Source organism: Chrysemys picta, chromosome 2, assembly GCF_011386835.1.
Source record: "Chrysemys picta bellii isolate R12L10 chromosome 2, ASM1138683v2, whole genome shotgun sequence".
Taxonomy (NCBI): Eukaryota; Metazoa; Chordata; order Testudines; family Emydidae; genus Chrysemys; species Chrysemys picta.
Genome location: NC_088792.1, coordinates 33,181,512 through 33,205,925, shown reverse-complemented (window position 1 = coordinate 33,205,925; position 24,414 = coordinate 33,181,512). Strand labels below are relative to the sequence as shown.

Genomic DNA, 24,414 nt, shown 5'->3' with positions numbered 1-24,414 from the left:
TTTACGGTGCTTTGCATCATTTGCTTTCAAGGACAGATTTATATTCTAGTCTCCGAACCTTTTGACTCGAATGTGTCTTTGAAGCAGTTGCAGGCAGTGTTCCTAGATCAGATTACACACCACTTTATTTTTCTCTTGAAAAGAGTGCATAAATCCTGGTCATTGGACATGACATTGTCTAGTGATCCTACTTTTCTTGGCACATTTAAATGCACATTGTGGATTTTATGAGACTGTTCCCTCTTTCTATCAATACCAACTCTTTATAGAAGGCAGAAAGACTTTTCTCTAGGGTGCAATTATTTCATAAACATCAGCCTCAAACAGTTAAAAAAACCAAGTGAGGCGATAATAGATTTGAAGCAAAAATATGCTTATGCAAACAATTTAAAGTTAAAACTTGGGGTTCTGAAGGGAAGTGAATTGTCTAGGATCTCTTTAAAATCAAAATCTCATCCAGAAGGCTAAAATTAATCTGCATCTTGTTAAACTGAAGTTTTATCAGCAAAAAAGTAAGCCTTGGGAAATCCTAGCCTGTCTAATTAAAGGTCAGTCTTCCCCTTCTAATATTTTACTAACTAAGCATATTGGGATAGATCCTCAGTTGGTATAAATGGCTGTAGGTCCATGACTCTGGAGCTACAGCTACGTGGATTTGTGCCAGCTGAGAATCTTGCTCACTGTTGTTGGAAAATGGTGCATAAGAAAAATAATAAAAGATTTTCTTGGCTTTTATTATTACACTCTTGTTTATGGGGAGTAGAGCAGTAGGACACCACATTAAAATATTTTGGATGATGTGAATAAGCATCTCTGTTTAAGTAATCACAGTTGGGATTTTCAATTCTTAGGCGCCTTTTGAAAACCCCAGACTACATCAATTGAATATATATTGTAGTGTATATATAGGGCATAAGGAAGGGGGCATGCCTTCCCTAGAGCACCAGATATTGGCCACTGATTACTAGATTTGATGAACTGACAGTCAGGTCTGGCCTGGCACATCTTCCATTTCTATAAATGAGCTAACATGCATTTAGAAGGAATGAAAGTCATCTTGAACTCAAAAACTGATCCAGCAAATAGACTAGGCGATCCTGGGATGAAAGTGTGATTGACCTTCACACTGCTGAATGTGTTCAATCATTCAGTCAAAGAAGATAATATAGTTGCAATTAACATGGCCACTACTTTTTACTGTTAAAACAAGTATAGAAAGGCATGTGGATCACATCGTAACACCTAATCTCCCCGTTTAATTTTTGTACCATCAACATGGTAGCCAAATAATGGAAATTTTTGATAAGTCTTACCCACATAGACTTTATCCAAGGCTCACATTTGATGTTTCTAAGTCTGGTAAAGATTTATGGAAAATGAAGAGAGTCATGCACAGATATTATACAATGTAGTATTTGCAGATATCCTAGATTATGGATATATAGAAATTATGCCTATAATTTTTATGTACCTATTTTTAATAAAACTGATTTAAAATAAGTATTTCTTGCTTTAGTCTAAGTCGGTATATACAAAAAAGGTCTTCATTAGGCATTCTCCCTTTATGCTAAGAGGCATTTGACAGTGTGGAGTGGAAGTGTTTACTTGAAATACTTCTTAAAATTTTGACTTTGTGTAAATTAGAAGTATGTCTAGCAAGATTTGGGCATCACTTCTCTGATTTGTGTAGACATGTTTCTTCTTTAGCCCACCTCACTAAAGTGTTTTATGTCTATGTAGTAAATTAACTATAGGGTAGTCTATATAATAGTTTAGCAATCAGTTTTCAGAAATAAATTCATGTTCATATAATTTAAAGAAAGCATGCTGAAATTCTGCTAGAAAAAAAAACATATTCAAACTTTTTTGACTGTGATAGTTCCAATCTTAATATGGACAGGGATTTTGAGTTAGGGACAATCTCAAAATTGTTAAACCTTTAATGTGAATCTGCTTTGACATAGGTGCCAACTGGAAGGTTTTATTATAAAGATTGCGATCACATAGTTTTAAAAAAGTATCTATCCTTTCTGAGTGTGGGGTGAACAGCCTTATTTCAGTGAGATGGTCAATAGTTTGCTGCATCCAGACTATACTAGATGGAATAGCAAAATTCTTCTAACATTTCAGTTCTGGAGATCTAGTATTAAGTGCTCCCCTTCTGTAAGTGAATTCAACTCCTGTGCTATCAATGGAGTTGCCTTGTTTACACCAACTGCAAATTTGACTGCTAGGCTCAAATACTGAGTGAAAATTGTTATCAGTAAACAGATATGCAATTCAGCTCAGACTGAAACAGCAGCAAGGGGGACTATAGGGGCTAAGTCAGATGTTCTAACATAGCTGTGAAGGAAAGCTTGCTCAGCACCTACCTACACTATTTCTGGCTACAGCCAGTCTTACATTTCTTTCACTTTCATAAGCAGTAAGCACACCCACTAAAAATATGTGAGCAATCAGTAAGAAAATTATAAATTGGTAAATCTACATTTTAAGTTTTTAGAAAGAGACCAGCATTGTGCTGTCTATGAGTTTCTTGGCCATCTTCCTATATGACAATAGTAACATGTCTGTATACACATTCAACACTGTTCCAAAACATGGAGACCTTTCCCCATGGTACCCATTACTCTGGCCCAGCAAGCTGCCACCATCTCTCGGGGAATTGTGAGGTCACAGACAGCCTTAACACTACAAGAAGTCAACCTCACACCAGATATAAAGAGAGAGTTTATTTTTTATCACCAATCTGAAAAGCCAGGTGGGAGACACTAAAGCTAGTGAGTTACTCCCATGCCAGTCTCTCCTAATTACTCCTTGCAGAAAAGTGACTTCCCTTCTTGGCCTTGTTTTTATTAGAATTTGTGGATGAATTATAGCTCAATTGTTCCTCAATTGTGAGTCTAACTCACCCTCCATGCAGACTCACAAACCCTTCAGTCGTGTGGTGGTTGAGTTACAGATCGTGCCAGGTCAGGTAGGCAGAGGTCTAGGTTTTATCTCTGTGCAAGGCTCAATCATAATGTGAAAGTCAGATCAGTGCCAGTGTTGCTGCAAGTCAGTTAAGACAGTGGTTCTCAACCATTTTTCATTTGCGGATCCCTAAAAATTTTCGAATGGATGTATGAACCACTTTGGAAATCTTTGACATAGTTTGTGGGCCACGGGAAGTGGATGAAGCTTCCCCTTGAGGAGGCTAGCCCCCAGCCGGGCCAGGGGAGTGCTTGGTTGGGGCCATGGGGCGGGGGAGGGGCGGGAGGAAGGCTGCTGAGAGCCTTGGTCCTGGCCGGGACCACGTGGACCTACCCTAGTGGACCTCCAAGCCTGGAGCCCCTCCGCTGTTCCGCCTGTGGCTCCAACCTTAGCCCCACCACATTCCACCCCTTTCCCCCGCAGCCCTGCCCCAGTTCTGCCCACAGCTCCATCCCTGTTCCACCCCCACTCCGCCTCTTCCCCCTGAGGCCCTGCCCCCCAGCTCGCTCCTTCACCTCCACACACACACCCCGCCCCCGCAGCCCAAATACCGGAAATGCTCTGTGCCTCTTCAGTTGCTGCGGGGCTGCAGCAGGGAGTGAGAGCTCTTTCAGCCTCCCTAGCCTCCAGTACACACCACCCATGTCTGTGGGTCCCCAGAGGTCCGCGGACCACAGGCTGAAAACCACTATTCTATGGTAACAACACCTTTTGCGGACCCCTTAGACATAGGCTGAGAACAACCACTGAGTTAAGGGTTACAACAATCGATCAAAATCAGTTCTCCAGTGCTACCCCACAATGTCCTGCAAAGTCTCCTGAGTGTCTCCCCATGTACCCATTCTTAGCTCTTTGGATACATAAAGGAATGTGTGATTGCATATCATTTTCAAAGTTAGTGTCTTAAAAGCAATTTAGAAACAACAGATTCCTACCTGCACCTATTTATGACCTGAAGCTCAGGCCCTAACTTAAAACTTTATTTTCCAGTGTGTAAGGTAACAACCCTGATTGAGAGAAGAATTCCTCAAGGTTTGTTCATTTTCTATGTTACTGTTATATCTTTGCATCTTGTACTAAATGTTCATGTACTCGTGCTGTGTACTTTTAAACAGTTATCATGTGTTCATCCTAGAGAGAGCTGTATTTCTGGGCCTGTGTACGTATGTAGAGACATGCACACAGTCTAATCTAAGCAAAGGACTGATTTTAGGATTCTGATCGTGTTGCACTTTGTGTGCACACTTCCATGCACTATTCTGCAGGCAGGTGCCTAAGATTCCAGTACTTGCATGTGTAAGTGTAACAGGGGTCCGTTCCACCCCCATCATCTTCCCTGCAGAAGCCACACAGACTCCACCAGGTGTGCTCTTAGTGTAACTTTATTTCTGTTTCCCTTCACCACGGTCCCCTGTGCTCTTGCCTATTAACAATATTTGCTGAGCTTTAGGTTCTCTGAGCAGGATCTGAGGGGAACAGAGATCTCTGAGGCCTCTGTATGTCTAGGCTCAGCTAGCCCTATTCGTTCGTTTGTTCGTTCTTTCCTTCCTTCCCCCCCTCCCCTGCACTTTCTTCCTGTGCCTCTTTTATCAGCCCTGGGCTGATGGGGCCAATTAAGTTCTTATCTCACCTAGCCCACCAGTCTGATTCAGATCATTGCCCTCAGTCAGATTCTCCTGGGGCACTAATCAGTCTCTAGAGTGATCAGAGTGCAGGCTCACCTACGCACGCCCTGCACTCTGTCACAGTAGGCAACAGAATTCTCCAGTGCCAAACCCACTGGGACACACAAGTTTTACTAATGAAAACTGTACTACTCCCCCCCCGCAATGTTAGGGTCATTCAGCTACATGCACCAAAGTATGCTCCTACAGGCAGAGACCTTACTGATGCTTTAGCCCCAAATTAGTTACTAGGTTCTTCGGAATTGTCCTTGATCAGCCTTTTTTATAAATGTAGCTGTTTTGTGTTAAATAGATTTTTGTCACAAATCCATGTATTTAGGCAGTTTAAGTGTTATGCTCTAGAATCCTAAAGTGAGGGATTAGAGCTGAGTATTCTGTTTTATTTCTGTTCATATTCCATGCCCATCATGGTGACATGAATGCATTGCTGTGGTGCATTAAGCAGTTTTGTGTGACTCCTCCTCTATTTCTCTTCTTGGGCAAACTCTGCCTGGGTTCTTTTTATTTTGTTCTGCTTTTGTTGGTGAAATCAAGATAAAAGAAGAGTACATTCTGTGTTCCTGTTTCGTACTTTCCTTCCACCTTGCTTGGAACCACCTCCCCTTCTTGTTCCTCTCCCTCCCATGTGCTGAAAGGGATGGTGGGTGGGTGGTTATCCATCCTCCTGCTCGCCACCCACTCTCTACCATCTACCTACCAACTTATTCAGCATAGATCCATTTTTGGGCTTGATGCTAGGAAGTCCCTATCCTGGACACTTGTGGCTCTTTGAGCTGGCTGCCCTCTTCTGCATATCTCCAAATCAACCAGTGTGGGGGACAGGCACTTAAAGTAGGAGTGGCCAGGTAAAATGGAGGCAGGGGGGATTCTTGGCCTAAAGAGGCAGTGCTGGATGGGACTGCCTTTGCCTAGGATTCTCAACCTGGCCTCTCACCGAGCAGTCACAGCTACACCTGCCTTCCTATTACAATACTTCCTGCAACCCCAAGAAATAGGCTAGTTCTAATTTTGGTTTATCCTCAGCATTAATTGAAACAGTTTAAATTCACATTCATTTTTGGAGCAACTGATCTTTTCATGTGGCAAATGTAGTGGTGTGTAAAGTTTTTCTTTCCATTATGCATAGGAATGGCAAAGTACAGAATTGTCTTAGCAATGGTATGTAATATACTGAGATACATTGGGTTGTCTGCCCGTTGAGTAGCAACTTGGTGGGTCGGGAGCTGCCACATATCATGATTTTGCATGACTTCAACGCTGCACAGAAGACTAAAATTTACGCTGCTGTTCATTGTCAAAACATATTTGCTACTTAACTAAACTGAAGCAGTCTCCCATTTTCCATTACCTTAAGCACTATAAGGCACAACAACAAGGTGTGGGTTACTTGGCTATGGGTACATATTTGAGTGTCTTGGTGTATGTTCAAGTGCACTGGGAGGCTAAGCACCTTCAGCCACCCAAGGTACACTGCAGTAGCCAAGTTACACATCCCAATGTAGCTTACTGGAGTTTTTAGAAAGTCACAACAGATTGCTTGGAAAACTTTGAAAAACAAAGAGTGTTCCTGGCTCTGCCAGAAAAAATAGCTCCTAAGGAGGGAAAATAACTGAAAACTTTTATGAGGAGGGCCCACTTTTCAATAAAGCATATGACATCAAAACAGTGGTGGGGAGGTTAAAGGAGTCACTTAATAGATATCATAACAGCTTGGGTGAATTTTTTCAGTATGAGCTATATGTCTGTTCTGCCTCCCACTAGACTCTCTGATCCAGCTCCCTCCCAGCCTACAAACCTTGGTTTTCTAACATGGCTGTAACGGGGAGGGCTCGGGGGGAGGGAGGGGAGTTTTTGAAGTGTGTACTTTGAAATGTGAAATTGCTCCTGCAGGTGCCAGTTGCGAATATCAATACACAAAAAGCTACAACATGCATAGAACCAAATATGTTTGACCTTTGATCGTGAGGTTGAAACATTAATCTATCAAAGGGGCCTAAAGGAGTTAGATGCCCACCTCCCTTAGCTTGTTCAAGAATTCCAGTTTTTCCAATCCCTTATGGGAAAGCTCGCTAGAATGTAATGGAAAACAGCTTTTCTGTAGTGTGTTGGGGTTTTTTTTGTGTGCCACCCTATATAACTTATTAGAAAATGCTATTTTATGGCTTTCTACTTTCTATTAGAGTTTTAGAGCAATTATTTAAAACCTTATTAAATTTCTATAGAAATGTATGGGTTTTAATCCCTGTGAAATTCGATAGGACTCTTCCAGTAGGAATGAAAGTTGATAATTTCTAGACTATCAGATGCTTCTTATTAATGAAAAGGTCCATGTATTATTCCCTTTGATAAACAAGGAGCTGAATCACGTGAAAAGGTGGAACTCAGTAATCTGAGGCAAGCTTCTTCTAGGGCCATTGATTTTAGTGCCAGCCAGCACAGGCTCTGAATCTATTGAGGTAGACCCTGGGAGATTTTGCTTATGTATTTCAATTTGTATTTGTGGTCTGTAGCTTCTGCAGAATTAAATAGTGATGAAAGCAATAGGACTCTGTACACATTTGGTATGTTTCTATGGAAATTACTCTAAAAACCTATAGAATTTGATAGAAAACATGTCTATTGTTTTTTTCTTTGAACCATTCTATAGAAATCAAGGATCTAATTTGCTGTTAAACTCTTTGAGATGGTTTAAAAACCCATAAACGTTCATTTTTTGTAATAAATTCTATTGGACTTTTCCATAAAGGACAACAACTGTAAAAATGTCCTCGCATAAGAATAATCCACACATCAACATTTCATTCCCTCTTCATCCCTCAACCCACCTTCTTCCTGAATGTCTGAGAGAATTGATGGGTTTTGCAGCATGTCCAGAAGTTTAACACATCATGATGCTGGGGACTAAGATCACATACTAAATCAGTTGCTGACACTGCTCTGTGTGTGTGTGTGTGTGTGTGTGTGTGTGTGTGAGAGAGAGAGAGAGAGAGAGAGAGAGAGAGCTAAAGGAAGGCTTTTTATTAACCTCATCCTACTGATCTTGCATACAACACAGTAATAACAATTGACATTGTGAGGTCTCTAGTGAGGGCTATTGCCAACAAATATTCAGTATAAAAGGAATAAGAGGTATTCAAATATCTATATTAGCCTGAAGTCTAGTGTATGCATAGGAATTTTGTGGGCTTGTCCTGAAAAGTTAATGATAATCAAATGTTCCAAAGGGAGAAATCAGCTGCATTTAGAAATGCATTCTGATTCTAGCACTGTAAAAGCCAAATGCAGGGCTCTTTTCCCTACAAGGGAGATGTTCTGTCAATTTTAAAATACTGTTTAAGATCCCAGATCAACTGTGTCAAATGTGTGGATTTAAATTATACCAATATATTTACACTTTTAAAAAATAATCAAAATTCTACCAAGTACTGAGTTCAGATTTGTGTCTCCTCAACAAGCGGAGATGATCTCAATCAGAGAATTGCTATGCTTTAAGATGCTGGCCCAGTTCCCATTAAAATCTATGCAAAGATTGTTTTTGATTTTAATGGGAGTAGGATCAGGCCCTAAGTGCTTATGTTACTGCATCAGGTATTGGAAGGGAGAAAAATAACCTTGAACTCAGATATTTCTTAGAACAAACTTGAATTTCAAATATTTTATTTTTAAATCTAGTATGTAAATGAGATGGGCATGAAAATTAAACCACATACCACCGTACGGGAAATTCAGATCCATTTCTGAACTGTCTGGCTCCTTAGGCCATAGCTCTAGTTTTAAGCCTAAATCTTGTTACTAATTTGAGATCCTTAATTGTTTCGCTATTCACTAATAGTCCACTTTTCAGTGGACTTTTAAATATAAAGCTATGGCTGAGGCAGTGTCCCAGTATAGCAAGAGAGGAGGAACAAAGTAAAACAAAGTGGCAAATCTGTGAACGTGAGCCTCAGAACTATTCACTCGATCCCTTCTGAACTATTGTTGTTGTCTATGCCATATTGTGGCCTTGTGTGGCCAACAGAGGGCATCAAGGTCTTTGCTTTCCACAGTGGCTGCACACACACTGAAAGCAACAGGAGAGGTAGGAACTATTCAGGTCTGGTCTATACTACCCGCCTGAATCGGCGGGTAGAAATCGACCTCTCGGGGATCGATTTATCGCGTCCCGTCAGGACGCAACAATCGATCCCCGAATCGTAGCGCTCTAACTCCACCAGCGGAGGTGGTAGTAAGCGCCGCCGACAAAAAGCGGCAGAAGTCGATTTTGCCGCCGTCCTCACAACGGGGTAAGTCGGCTGCAATACGTCGAATTCAGCTACGCTATTCACGTAGCTGAATTTGCATATCTTAAATCGACTCCCCGCTGTAGTGTAGATGTACCCTCAGAGAGTTACTGTGTTCAGAAAAGTATTGTTCAGCATGAGAGAACAGCATGAGTCTGCTTTCTGCTGCTGAGTTTCAGTGCATGGGTGATTTTTGGACATGGTTTCAGTGTGTTTTGTCTTTTCTGTTCCATGGGTAATCTGCTTCATTAACATTGATGGGGTGACTTGCAATTTACCTGTGCTTTGATCCTAAACACACTGAAATTAGCTGAAAGTCTTTGGATCAGGGCCCTGGCACCAAGGGTGATAATGCAGCCTAGCTTGACTGAACCCCTCTCTGTATCAAATACCAAATACAGAACAAATATACACCTTTGCCCCAAGAGCTTACAATCAAAGTATAAGGCAAAAACACCAGTTGTCTACATAGGCCCTACCTTAATAAACATGGTAAATAATCGATACTACTAGTAGGCAACACTCAAAAATAACACCTGAAAACTCACCACATTACAAGTGTCAGGAGTATCTTCAAAAGTTTATTGGGTAACAGGGTCTTGGCCCCAAAATTACCACTTTATTAGCTGAGTTGAACACTGTATTATATAGTCAATATGCTGAGTGCTGTGTTCAGGGACAAAATATTAATGTTGCAGAAAATGCATAGTTTGGTTAGTTATGTTTTTTGTTTACATGGGGAGTCAAATAGATTTCCCAGCACATCCCCACTTCTCTCTGCAAGTGTAGGAAGCACTAGGGGGTGAGGGGGTGGGACAAGGGGTCTAACTGCAGGCTAAAAGGGGAGAATTTTTGTGGAAGCCTCTTATTAAAATGTTAGCAGCAATCACTGGAAAGGTGGTGAAGAATGCAAGGGTGTAAATATGCCCAAAGCCACCTCATTGTCCTCCTTAAAACTCTCCTTTGTCATGATGCCTGCAGCAAGCAGACAAGTTAGACTGATGGTGTGCTGAGATTACTGCCTGTCATGCTGACCCGTATGGGTCTCATTGTTTCCTTGCACTCCCCTTGTGGGAGCCTGTTGTGCTGGGGCTGTACAAACAGTAGCAGATAGTCCCTGCCCTGAAGATCTTACAGTCTAAGTAGACACGACAGACACTGGGTGGGGGAAGGGTGTAACAAGCAGAGTGAACAAAGTGATGGGAGTAAAGGTCATGTTAGTTCCACAAGGTGGGGGGTGAATTTAGTGAGGAGGGGATCAGCTAAATGAAAAGAAAAGGAAGAAGTGGCCATGATGGGGACAGGGCAGGGTAAGAGGGGCAGCTGAGGTGAAGAGATAGTGAGGGAAGGAGAGAGTTGGCGCAAACAGCCAATCAGCACAGGGCAGAGAAAGTTCCAGTCATAACTGTAGAAAGTTGTCCGATTGTCTAGAAGACCAAAGGTCCCTGCTTTGTCTGCTTCTGCTCCTACTGGCTGGAGTCTCTGGCTGGCTACTCTCTGCACTTTTCTCCTTATCCCTCCCCTCATCCCAATGGTATGTTGTTGTTGCATGTCTTCCTGTCTCAAGCCGCAGGATTCCAACAGAAGCTGGTGCTCCCACATTCCCAGAAAGGTTTGCCCCCTACAACAAGCCTGGGATAAGTCGCTTTCTGTGGTAGACCTTGGTAACCAGCCTTTGACCAGTCATTGGGCAGATGTCCCACCCCATCGCCTATACAAGGTTAAAATGATCAGCAACAAAACAGATCATAGACCGGGCTCAGGGTTATTATAGAGCTTGGAAAATCCTGCCTGGTCAAGTAAGCAGCAGCATTTGAATTTTTTTAACGCTCACTCCAAACACATCAAGCTCACAAATGAGTCAAAGTCAAGCACAATTAAAGTTTCCAGCTATTACTTTCAAATATGCCAGTCCTCGCGCTTCAGCAGAGCAGGTATATTTTAAAATGACATTTTTTTTCTGACAGACTCTTTCCCTTTTATGCATGTCTCTTCAAGCAGAAGAACGCTCTCCTGATTTTAAAAATATAAAATAGTTTATTAAATATTGATTTGTCCTTTGTGTGTTCAGAGTCCCAACCAGCTGATTTTTTTAAAATCCTCCTCTTTTCCCCTGACATGCCATACACCTCCCCAGCAACTGAATCCCATCCCCATACTGAGCCCTACTCTCCATCCTCCATTCCAGCTGCACAATGCCACCTCTATCTTCTGAGATGGTCACTGTACTTCTGCTCTGTTAATACAACTGGATCCTACTGTAGCTTTAACATCTGAGTGTTTTCTCTGGAGTTTTGGACTCTACTGCTTTGAAAACTTGCCACGTAGCCTATGAGACATACCACTGCCAAAGCCACACCCTGGAAAACAAAATCTTTCCTTGGGGAGAAAAAGCAGTGAAAAGTTCAGAAACCAAATGAAAAGTGCTCTCCTGGGAGACCCTATAACAAAAAAGCTTTCAGAGTTGGATTTCTCCACAGCAATGGGCATGTGTACACTTCCTTTGACCCTCCCCTGAGCTCCATGTGTGTGAACCCACAGGGTAGTGCATTTGGCAAGAATCCTGCTTTCCAGGGCAAAGCACAGGGTCAACACAATGTGCACATGTGCACCCACAAACCAAACCGAAAGTGGCGGTGTCTAATTTTCGGCCTACCAGTGCTGAGGATTTAAGATTTCTGTTAAAGTTGTCAATTAAATTACATGCTGTTTGAGTGTGTAATTTTAACTTTTGAGATAGGAAAGCTCTTATAAGGTTGAATACAAAATGAAAAGTTTGACATAGGGCTTTTTTTAACCATCCTATTGAATTTAATAGAAAGTTAATTCCTTTGTTATTCTTTATTAAAGTCTATAAAATTGTGGAGTAATTTCTGTAGAATCCTATTGAATTAATCATTAAAATCTATAGGACTTTTTCATGAAGGCTGAGTTAAATACTAAGGCTGGAGTGTTAAAATACTTATGTTAAAATCAGACAGTTTAACCCAATTACAGGCCACCTCTCACAAGGCATCTATGTACTGTACAGTAAAAGTCCAAAACCACAAAGCACTGAAAATGATTCAAAGACCCAATCAGCACAAGTATATAACTAGGCAGAACCCAGGAGAAAATATAATAGCCTTCAAGGCAAGCTGCCCCATCACCCTAAATGGAATCAGTTCCCAAGTGTACAAAGGTTGGTGGGGATTGCTTGTTTCTGTGACCACAACAAATGGATATATATGTTTAAAATAATCTCTAGTACTCTTTGGCTTGCCACTGCGCGAGAAACACTGAAAGATAATGACAGTTGTACCAGGGGCTGTTCTTTTCAATAGGGGACACTGGAGGAGTTGAGTGCACAAATACTAAGGTCAGTACCACTCTTTAAAATCCAGTCCTCGATGTAAGGCTTTTCATCTAGAACATTCACACTGATGTACAATAAGAACATAAGAACAGCCATATTGGGTCAGCCCAAAGGTCCATCTAACCCAGTATCCTATCTTCCAACAGTGGCCAATGTCAGGTGCTTCAGAGGCAATAAACAAAACAGGTAATCATCAAGTGATCCATCCCCTGACCCCTCGCAGAGGCTAGGGACACTAGTGAAAATGGAAAAGTATATTTTTCAGAAATAATGAGGAGTCCTTGTGGCACCTTAGAGCAGGGGTCAGCAACCTTTCAGCAATGGTGTGCCAAATCTTCATTTATACACTCTAATTTAAGGCTTCGCGTTCCGGTAATACATTTTAACGCTTTTTAGAAGGTCTCTCTATAAGTCTATAATATATAACCAAACTACTGTTATATGTAAAGGGTGGCCTGCTGGGACTCCAGGCCCGAAAGCAGGATGAGCAAGGGCTGGAAACCAAGATTGGCAGCTGAGGTGAGTGGAGTAGGTGGCTGGTAGGCCTGAGCAGGGCTGGAGGCCTGGACCCTATCTGCAAGAGAGCCTCCAACCGGAAGCAAGGTGAGTGGAGCTGCTCAGTAGAGACCCCTGCTGGCGAGGGGCCAGCAGCCAGAACCCCAGAGCAGCGACTGGCTCGACCTGCCGCTACTCTGGGGTTTCTGCCCCCAGCTCCTGCTAGCTGAGGTCTCAGCCTGCTGCCAGCCTGGGATTCCTTCACCCAGGCCGGCAGCAGGTGCTGAGTGGGACCCGCGGGGACCCCGGCTGGCAGGAGCCAGCAGCGGGAACTCCAGAGCGGGGCGGGCTGAGCGGCTCAGCCCGACCCCCGCTCTGGGGTTTCAGCTGCCGGCTCCTGCCAGCGGGGTCTCAGCCCGCTGCCAGCCTGGGGTTCCTTCCCCCACAGGCCAGCAGCAGGTGCTGATTTGGACCCGCAGTAGGTCCCGCAGGAGCCGGCAGCTGGCAGTGGGAACTCCAGAGTGGCGGCGGGGCTGAGCGGCTCAGCCCACACCGCGTGCCAGGAAAAATCGGCTCGCGTGCCAACTTTGGCACGCATGCCGTAGGTTGCTGACCCCTGCCTTAGAGACTAACAAATTTATTTGGGCATAAAACAAATACATGTGTTAGTCTCTAAGGTGCCACAAGGACTCCTCGTTGTTTTTGCTGATACAGACTAACACGGCTACCACTCTGAAACCTGTCACCATGCAAGACACTATATTTTTCAAGTACCTTTGAAAGAGTCATGTTGACTTGCTTTAGGTGGCCAAATAAATCTCAGTATGTGACTACACCCCAAAAGAGCCTTTTGGCTAAGACTGAATTTGTTATGTGGTGTGTTCTTTCTTTGGAACTATGTCTTCCCTTGAAAGGAGTTGCAATATGGTACTGGTGGTTTTTCCCCAACTCTATCTACTCTCATCTTCTAACAGTTAAAGTCACTCTTTTAGTTTAAAACATATTGCACAGACCACATTAGCCCTTGGTAATATGATTAGACAGGACTATCCAGGAAATGGTTTTCCCAGTTTACAAATAGTTATGAGAGTTTGAATGTTTTTAATGTCCTGAATCAGGATGAAGTGTCAAAATATCTAAAATGTTCATGAACCAAAAAACCAAATTTTGTTTCAGTTTGTGTCACTCCAGACATTTAATTTCAATTATTTCAAAATGTTTTGATTTGATTTTGACCATTTTAAAAACATTTTTCAGTCTAATTACCTTCAATTTCTAATTAAAAAGTAATTTCACACTAGAAAACTGGAATTTTTTGGTTCAAAAATGTTGAAACAAAATATGATTTTTGAAACTTTTTTTTTTTTAAATGTTGAGTTGGGAGATTCGTCTAAATCAGCACTGTTTTATGAACAGTTTGTTTCAATGAATCAGCATTTTTTTGAAGGGAAAGAGAAAAAGTTTAGTTGAAAAATTCCTGACCGGTTCTAGGCTAGACCAATGTAGAGCGTACAAAAGGGGGATGGATTGAAGAAATAATTAGAAATGAAATTAAAATTATGAAAAATCGTGATCAATATCGAAGTCAAAGTACCTCCAGCTGCCTGTGTTCTTTAGCGGGAGATCAACCACACGTTTCAGTGCTAGTATAATTTTTTGTGTGCTGCTGAATAAGTGACTGAAAAACGATTGTGTGCTTCAGCACATTTCCATTATTGAAATGAGGGAAAGGTTCCATCCCACATAGTTAGCTTAGTGATATTTGCACTGACCAAACAGCTGAAGAAGGTATCTAGACATCTTAGGATATGTCTACACTGCAGTTAAAAACTGTGGCTAGCCATTGCCAGTTGACTTGGGCTAAGAGGCTGTTTAATTGCAATGTAGACATTCAGGCTCCAGCTGGAACCCAGGCTCTAGAACCTGTGAGGTGGGAGGGTCCGAGAGCGCAGGCTCCAGCCTGAGCCCGAATGTCAACACAGCGGTTAAACAGCCCCTTAGCCCGAGCCCAACGAGGCTGAGTCAGCTGGCAAAGCTAGCCCCGGGAGCCTAATTGCAGTGTAGACATACCCTTAGTGTTAAAAGCCCTCACCTCATCAGGCAGCAACAGAACTATTTTCTCCCCGTGAATGCTTGTATTCCACAATAACTTGTGGAAATGACCAAAGCATATTAGTGAGGGAATATGTTGGAAAAAAGTAGATTGGTTGAAGTGGAGAGCAGAATTGTCTTCATGGATGATTTCAAAGATCAATATAATATTCATTCCCTAGTGTACTGCAGATCAAAGGTGTACTGGCTGGGAAACAAGCTTGGATGGTATGCTACAAATATAGGCCACAATGGTCATGGTCTGCTGCTAGTGCAGATACCTACTCAACTTTTTCTCATTGTCCTCTTCGCCTTCTAGTGCACATACATTGTGCACTCATGTTAAGTGCTGATCGCAAGTGTTGAAGGGTGGTGCTGCTGGATGCTATGACTGCTGGATGCATGTGGGTGGCAATGGTGCTGTTGGGTCATTGCAGATGGGTAGTCATGTTGGGATTTGGGGAGCTAATTTTTCTTTCTGATCATTAGTCTAGGACCAGTGAATAGAAAAGGAATAGTACTGGTTCTATATAAGAACCTCTCTGAGGGCAGAAAAAACTCCAGTGCCAACTTCCTCTCTCTCAAGACTGAGGCCCATGGTAGCTCTCAATTTCCAGAAAGATCTTCTCTCTTCAGACTGACAGAAGTTTTTGATTGCAAAAGAGAAGACCCCCTGGCATCTAACATCAGTGTTATGAACATTTGTGATTAAAAGACCAGAGCCAGATTGGGAAACTCAGAACTGGGAACAAGTGCACTAGAAAAGCAGCTGGAGATGACTGTGTCCAAGTCAGTAAATTTTGTTTTGCTATTGTGGATAACAGATTGCAGGAAGAAAGCAGGTTTAATATTATGCTTTACAGTACCAGTTTGGAGAGGGAGCTGGTCCTGGGAGTTTGGGATACCTACATGTTTAAAGAAGAACTAAATATGAAGAGAAAGGTCTCTTATTCTGGGCATTTCTCAGCTATTCTTTACCATGAGGTATACTGCTAACTTTAGACCCAAGTTTGCTTCCACTCCATGCAGGCCTTTATCTTTTAACTGCTGATAAACACATTGAAAAAGAAGTGTAAAGCTCTTTTTTATTTATTTAACCCTTCTTCCCTCCACAATTACTGAAATAGTTTCTCGAATATTTTTGTTCTCTCTCATTCTGGATCTTTGTCACACATTAAAATGCTAAAGGCACATGTTTTGGCCCTGGAGAGTTGAACTGTATTACTAGATGCCAATGACCACATAAAGGATAGGAGCAAAATATATATTTCCTTCTAAAAGCAAGTTTTGCAGAATAAAGCACTGGGGCAGATCTTCAATGTATCCTGCAAAACTCCCCTGGTTTGCATATTTTTGGATATGTTATCTGAGCAATTAACTTCAAATCCAGAAAGATGGGGATTAGGAGGACTCCATAGGGCAGACTGCAATAAAGGATTCTGGAGACAATGGATGATCTTGTTTAAAGTTAAGGTTCTGCTTTGATGCGCAGGATTTGTTAAAAATGATTATCCAAGATCTGTAAAGTCATGCTGTCGCTGTTGGGAAGATGCAACGACTAACCCGTGCTTTAGCATTTTTGGGGTGGATGAATCTGTAATGGGAACTGGGCTTTTTGTTCTGTGCACATGGAGCTAAATGGAATGTGCAGACACGACTACAGATTGGAGGCAGAAACTTTCTTTGGTTTCTAGAATGTTTGTTTGGACTTTGTGTTTAAACTACTATTTCTCCCAGGAGCTCAGTAGGAGGAGGACTGCTAGACTATTAGGCAGGCAGCCTCAAGAGTTTCCAGTCTGATTTGCACATATTTAATTTAGAATGATAGAAATGTAGGGCTGGAAGGGACCTTGAAAGGTCATCTAGTCCATCCACCCCAGCCACTTCCATGATGATAAATTCTTCCTTGCTGCAGATTAAGCTGATTACTTCTTATCCTACCTTCAGTGGGCATGGAGAACAACTGATCACCATCATCTTTATAACATCCTTTAACATATTGGAAAACTATTATCAGGCTCACCCTCCCCTAGACTTCTTTTCTCAAGACTAATATCAGTTAAAGTTGAACAAATGGTTTCTTTTGCTTATTCATCTGATAAAAACAAACTAACTGTCTCGTTGACACCGAATGCAAATATATCTGGCCTGCAGCTGTATATCTACCTCACAGCTGTATAAACCACCTCCAGCTTTGATCTTTTCAGGTTGCACAGTCTAATCAGCTTGAGGACCTCTGGGAAGATCTCAGTACTGCAGCAAGTTGTGCTGATTCAGCAGGTGGCATTCTTTCCTCTGAATTACTAATGAACCAGTCCTCCAGCATAATGTTAGGGACTCAGCACTTCCTGTCATTCAGCTAGTAAGTGTGTGAGGCAAATGCTGCTGAGTCAGCATAGGAGGAACCTCCTGCAATAAGACATTGTGGAGGGAATCAGTAGTAACATGGTAAAACAGAGAACGAAGACAAGAAAATAGATATACAAGAGGAACAAGAGTAGAGTCCTCTTTTTTTACTGTGGTCTCCTAATTTCTTCACATGCTTTATTTAAGTTAAAACATGTTCTTGCTTACAGTTGGGACCACTGTGTGGTGTATTCTCTTTAGCTTTGTTCTCATATTTCCCTGAAAGTAACACTTTCATGGCAGGGATTGTAATTATATCTACCTCTGTCTTTTTAATGCACTCTGATTTTATATTTTCCCCTCTTTAATAAGCTTATCATCAAATGTTACCGTTAGCACATCACCAGTGGAATGTGTGGGAACAAATACCAGTTTCCAGCAGCCAGAATAATAGTACATTTCTAGCAATAACAACAATGTGACCTTACTCTGATTGGGAAAGTTCTTTCTCTAATGAGGCCAAAAAAACTTGAATACTTCAAAGATGATTTATATTTCTAACACAAGTGCAGAATCTTAATATCTCTCCCACTGTTTTTCCCCCTCTGAGCTATTCCTGTTTGTGTCCCAAGTAAGAAATCGGGGTCAAAGATGGGTGGCAGATGGAAGAAGGATCAGTTGTTCGTACTTCAACAGTTAGCAGAAGTAAGCGCTAATTGCTTTTTTTTTTTATAAATTGAATTTTTGAAACCTCTCCAAAGAGCCATCAGTGCTGCAAAGTATAAGAATTGCATAAACTGAAAAACCAAATCAAGTTAATATCCTAAACCTCTTTGAAGATGGTCTCTTACTTCCTGTTTTCAGTCCACTGCAGGACAAAGCTGCCTTCAGCACTCCAGGCCCTTATGCTGAAAGGATTCACAAGAAACTTGCCACTGTGGGCAGTGTATCAGGGTGGTGATATACAGTTAGAAACTGGGAAAGAAACATGGAGAAGCTTCTCCTCAGGAATTCCTGGTGGGTCACCATTCCTGCCAAGCAGGTAGTATACCCACATATTTTATCAATCCAGAGAACTTATCCTTGCATTTCCAGCCCCAGAGAACAACAAGCAACCACACTGTGGAAAAGTGACTGTAAACACCTCCAACAATCCTCAGAGACTGCCCAAAGGAAAAAGAACTCATGCAAGAAGAACAATCCCTATGCAGCATGGAACCTGAAGACATGCTGAGAAAATAACTTGTGCCAGTCCTGACCCAAGGAAAACACTTAACTGCTCCTAGGGCAGACTGCATGGCAGAAAGTTCAATCACTTTCTCACTGCCACACGACCTGCCTTGGGAAAATGTACTGTCCTGTGTTAAATCTGCCAAGGCCAATCAGTGTCTCCCTCACACCAAAAGGCTGTAGAAGAGAGAGAGAGCTAACAGTGCTCTGCATGGACTCTTTTATTCTACCAAGGAAGCTCCAGGTCTGCACACTGTAGAAAGCCAAGCAAGCCATAAGCCAAATGATATGCAAATTTACCCAGGAGAAGGACAGAGTCAGGTAGCTTGGCAGATCAGTTGGTTGACATGTGAATGATGGGTTCATTCCTTTTATACATCAAGGGAGCTGGTGCAAAGTGCAACCAGCCTCCACAGAGTGACTTGTGATGTCTTCTAATAAGCAGTTGATATGCATAAATATGACTACGATTTTGGCAAGGAAATTTTTAGTAAATTTCACAGCAGTGATGCAGGAAAAAAGTGCTAAGTCACAGAAAGGTAACCAAATAATGTAGCTTTTTCTACATTAACATACACTATAGAATAGTGGGGATGCTGAAAGGTGAAGCCTAAAGGAGTCATGGGGTTGGAGAGCAAGTCTGCCCTGCACTCATGCTGCAGCAGCAGCTCCTGTCCCATGGGGCTCGGGCCAGCTCTCTGCTCCAGGCACTGGAACCTAGCACATGGGGTTGTAACACCATTCACTTTGCCCCATCCATCCCTCTGCTTCCATCTACAGAGGGGCAGACAGCCAACTTAAGTGGCACTGCAACTCTGTGCACTGGCTTGCAATGCCACTTGCTTTTGTGGCCTAATCAAATGTTTTTACAGCCATTTCCAAGATTTCACAGACTTTATTCAAATTCACAATTTCCATAACCTCTGTGACAAAATCGTAGCCTTATGCATATGTCTTGGGGGTCAAAAACAGCCAAGAAGTAGAGAAAGTGGAGGGGAAGCAAAAGGGTGACAATTTGTGACATAAGTGCTAACTTTTGGTTTTGCCAGCGGGTGCCCCATTCTGGCTCCACCCCCTCCCCATAGATCCCACCCCCGCTCCGCATCTCCCTCCCCCCCCCCCCCAGGTCCCATCGCCTAAGCTGAGAAGCTGCCTGCCTGCCCGCCCGCCTCTTCCCAGCCCTAGCCCCATGCGGCCAGCCAAGCTTGAAGAGCTGTACTTTGTCTTGTCTGGGGTTTCATCTTTGTCTTTTAAGTATCTCCATGAGGGCCAAAACACAAAGTATGATCCTACAACATGTTACTAACAGAAGTTTGAATTTGTTTTATTGGTACATAATTCAATTACTTAGTATGGTATGAAATATTCTGAACACTAATAAATAAATACTAAAAAGCAGTGTTTTAACGAAGCTCAAAGATCATGCATTGGGACAGTTTGGGGAACATGTCTGTGTCCAAATATGAATTCCTCTGTTTTATAGCATTTACTTGTAACCTTCAGAATGGATTTAACTTCCATTTTTGTAGCAGAAAACATGCTATGTTGGGAAACTAAACCATGGCCATCAACACTGATTAGCTCTACCCTGGAGTTAGAGGCACATCTCTTGACTTCTAGTAACTCTTTGCCAGCAATCCCATACAGGGTTAGAATCATAGAATACCAGGGTTGGAAGGGACCTCAGGAGGTCATCTATTCCAACCCCCTGCTCAAAGCAGGACAAATCCCCAGACAGATTTTTGCCCCAGTTCCCTAAATGGCCCCTCAAGAATTGACCTCACAACCCTGGGTTTAGCAGGCTAATGCTCAAACCACTGAGCTATCCCTCCCCCAGCAGACATGCAGGACCAAAGAAAAATTGTCACTGTTTCTAAAAATGACATGCTCTTTAAGCAAGGGGAGCCATGTCATTGCCAGAATCAGAAGTCTCAGCAGAAAGAACGGAGGCAGGAAGGACCTGGTCTCCCTTAAGGACTTGAACCAAATCCAGAGACTCAGAACAGGGGTGAAACCAGTCTAAGGGGGACTGTATTCAGAAGCTTTGTTTTGCCTAGCTCTAACTCTTGTGCTGTCTGGATAAAGTGCATGTGTGTGTGTGTTGAGGCTTTGCAAAGGAACTTGTGTTCCTTGCTTTAATGTTATGTGGTCCCCCAAAAGTTAAACTATAATCCAGAGTATCTGTGGGGGTAGACTGTGGGAGAGTGCATAAGCTACTGGGTTGGCTTGGGAGGTTCAGGATGGACGGAAGTTGGGATTTTGAGGTCTTCATACCAAAGAAGGGTGCCAGACACTGCATCAGCTTAGCTGCCTGCCTGTCTCGCTCCAGCTCCAGCCCCAGGCCCCTGCGGCTATTGCAGTAGAGTAGCCCATTCTAAAAATGGCAATGGCATGGACCCTGGCAGCATGCCATGAACTACTTCTAAGCCTGGACAATGTTTTGTTCCACTCCTGAACAGTTTAGGAGATCTGCAGGAAGGGAAGAGATTACTACCACTCAGTGCTCCTAAACTACACAGGAATGGAAATTATGATATCAAGATTATGTCTATAAGAGATGATGCAGCACTTTAGATGCAAACTCTTCACGGCAAGGACCATCCATCGGTTATATGTTTTTATGGTGCCTAGCAAAGTAAGGCTAGGCCTTCAGCAATTACCACAATACAAATAAACATTATCATCTTTAAAAGCAGACAGAATTATGTGACAAATAGGAGTCATGTAATCATTTGTACAGGGATACCTGTTTATAAACCATGGTGTCTGGAATATATGTAGGGAAGGTGAAATTGTAACAGACTTACGGCAGCTGACTGAGCTTCTGAAGAATATTGAGTTATCACTTTCAGGAAAAAGTTTGAAATGGAAAAAATTCTTTATCCTGAAAGTGCCATGCCCCCTCCATGAAACTCCCCAAATCATTATATCAGACTACACTGCATGGGGATTTTTCACACACACTGCTGATTTTCTTCTTCATTTTTTTTGTCTAAGCATTTGTGGGTTTTAGAAACAAGTATAACCAGGTTGCTGAGGGATTAACAAGGATCAGAAAGACTTTAATAGCTGTTGCTGTTTTGGCTGATATATTTATTCTGCATTTCCCAGTGCCACAGAAAGGCTGCAGTGTTACTGTATATAGCATAATGGCTATTGTATAAACTTCAGACTGCTAAGTTGCACGGTGACTGTGAACAGGGCAGGGATGGAAAAAGTGTTTAGCTTGTGTGAAGGACACCACCCTCTATTTTGGCAGCATGACTTTCAAATTCTTATTCCAATTTACTGTAGTTAAGAGCAAAGGCTGTATAGAGATTTTTATAGCATGTGGTAGCATTTAACTATAAGGAACTTTGAAACAAATTCAAGTACTGCCTGTAGGGAGATCAAAGCTATTAAACAATACATTTTATATAGGGGGATAACTGTTGCGAAGAAACAAACTCATTTATTCTAGAGTCAAAGGAGAGAGCTCTGTTTTGAGTCTTCTATAAAACAAAGGCAGAAACAGTTATGTTCTTTTGTTTGTTTTTATAAAAGTACTGTTTATTAGAGCTCCTATTTTAAAATAAACTCAGCAAACTCTCCTGTATTTTGTATAAACACAGTTGGGTTCTTTGAAGCTGAGGCTAATGAGTGTGATAACAGACGAATGTTTATGCTCTGCAGGCTCGTTGTTTTCTTAGCTGAACCCACAAGGCAGTAAAGCTCTTTCTCTCCTGAAAGTGGATTTCTGTATTAATCTGAGCAGTAGTGAAGGGGACAGGGGATGGGTTTTACTTCACTGGCTGTGTGACTCTTCTCTTCATCAAAGCCACTTGGAAAACATTTTAATTTCAGTGTCGCTAGGCCAAGGATTAATTTGTCCCTATTGTTTTGAAAGGACAGGAGATGGTGAAGAACCTGTATTTGAGTGAACCACTATCACATCTAAACATTGATTGAATGTTAAACAGAAATATGCTGTGTAATGGAAACAATATCTAAGCCTGGAAGTTCAGTTCCAGTCTGTAAAGTGACTGGTATTCCCTTTCTCACCCAACAGATCAGTTGAATTGTGTGAATTTAGTGTCACGGCTGCTGACTTCAGGGAGAAAGGTAGATTTTACAGCTGTTTACTCTTGTGTGTCTTGCAGAGCCAGCACAACTAAGGAAGACTGAGCACAAGTCTGTTCCACCCTGTGCGTTAACAGAACTGTTGTCTAAAATCCAGCTGTACAAAGGGGTTGTGCAGGTGTAACCGAGGGCCTGGCCTGCAGAACCTTTCTGACCGGTGATAATGTATGAAATGGCAAGAGCCTAGTTTGACTGTGGTCTGTCTGCAGGACTGGCACGGCAGTTAGAGAAGCTGCCTTTTACCTTTGTAACCCAAGCACACTGAGAGATGAGTGAAGCCTCACTGTCACTTTCAGAGCAGATCCGCACTCCAAGAGCCACGTGATTGAACACAGTCACAGAGAGCCACAGCCTAGTGTGTGTGACAGCCTGCATCATGGCACTCTGTTTGCATTTTGGGACAATGCAACGGTGAGAGGGCAAATGTCTTTTTTTGTCTATCCCACCCTCCACTCTGCTGGTGGGGAACCTGCTGGCCGTGACTACTGGGCCCTGTACTCCACTGGCTGGCATCAGTGCCGTATTATTGCCTAGGCCAACAAGGCCTAGGCCTAGGGCGGCAAATTTGCAGGGGCGGAAGCTCCCCTCTGCGCCCCGCCCCCCTGCTCCAGCTCACCTCCGCCTCCTCTGCAAGTGCACCCCCACATCCTGTTTCTCTCCCCTCCCAGCGCTTGCGCCGCGAAACAGCTGTTTCGTGGGGCAGGGAGGGAAGGGGGAGGAGGGGGAATGCCGTGCGCTGGGGGAAGAGGCGGGGCTGGGGGTGGGGATTTGGGGAAGGGATCCAATAGGGGAAGGGAGGGGGCAGAGTTCGGGCGGGGACTTTGGGGAGGGGGTTGGAATGGGGGCAGGAAAAGGGCGGAGTCAGGGCGGGGCCAGGGCGGCAATTATTTCCTGGCCTAGGGGCAGCAAAATTATTAATCCGCCACTGGCTGGCATGCTTGTCAGGCAGCATTGGGAAATGCTCCTACAACTGGCACTCTGATCACATCCCTGCAATCTATGCAAGCCCCAAGAGATGCCCCTTCTGGAGCAGCGCTAGCCGAATATCCCAAACCTGTGGCAATAACCTCACAGCTGAAGTGCCACTCATCTGTATAGGCAGTGGGGGATACCTATCAGCCTTCATCCTGCAACCTCTGTTCACAGAAGTTTGACCTAAGCCCCTCCCTCTTACCTTTGCAGTTTAGCTTTTGTGGATCCATTATTTATTTTAATCAGCCTCTCCAGCACTGTCCCGTCTGGCTGAGATTAGTCATTTCCTCTAGCCAGTTCCTCCAATTGTTCGGCTGCAATTGCCTGATTTACTGAGCACACTTCCTCCCAGGCTTGCTCGCAGCTGCGAAAATCTCCTCCTGCTCATTTTCCTTTGTTAACTGACGGTATCCTGAAGTAATTCAACCTCTGGCATCACAAAGGCCATGCTTAACATTTTCAGCAGCCAAGCTCTGCAGGTGCCTGAATCTTTGAGCAGGCTGCAGTATACAACAGAATGGGGCTGCTAAGTGACGAGGGTGACCGAGGAACAAGGAGAGCTGAACCGCACAGTAATTTTCTATTTGCAGTACAGTGGGCAGTTCCTGTGTCTCTGGCTTTTAATCTGAGTTAAAGAGCCACATTTAAACTAGCAAGGGGCCTAAATCTAAATCTTGGAGCCTGAACTCTCTTTAACATATGCAGATGGCCAGCATGCCAGGAACTACATTCCCCTCTGACGTCTTCCTTCATTGCCACTCCTCAGTGTGGGTCACCATAGTGTAGTGCTCTGCTTCGGTTAGCCTCCAGCGGCAACATTGCCAGAGGGAGTCATGCCCACCAGTGGCTCCCGCTGTTTCTTTTCTCC

General features: G+C 43.0%; 1 long non-coding RNA gene across 1 annotated transcript in view; it reads right to left on the bottom strand.

Annotated features, from left to right (window-relative positions):
* The window catches only part of LOC135981273 (uncharacterized), a 51,217-nt gene extending 27,164 nt beyond the window's left edge, over positions 1-24,053 (bottom strand). The window contains exon 1 of the long non-coding RNA XR_010598220.1: positions 23,749-24,053. This is a non-coding gene — a long non-coding RNA (uncharacterized LOC135981273). The remainder of the gene's footprint in view (positions 1-23,748) is intronic.
* Positions 24,054-24,414: the final 361 nt, after the last annotated feature.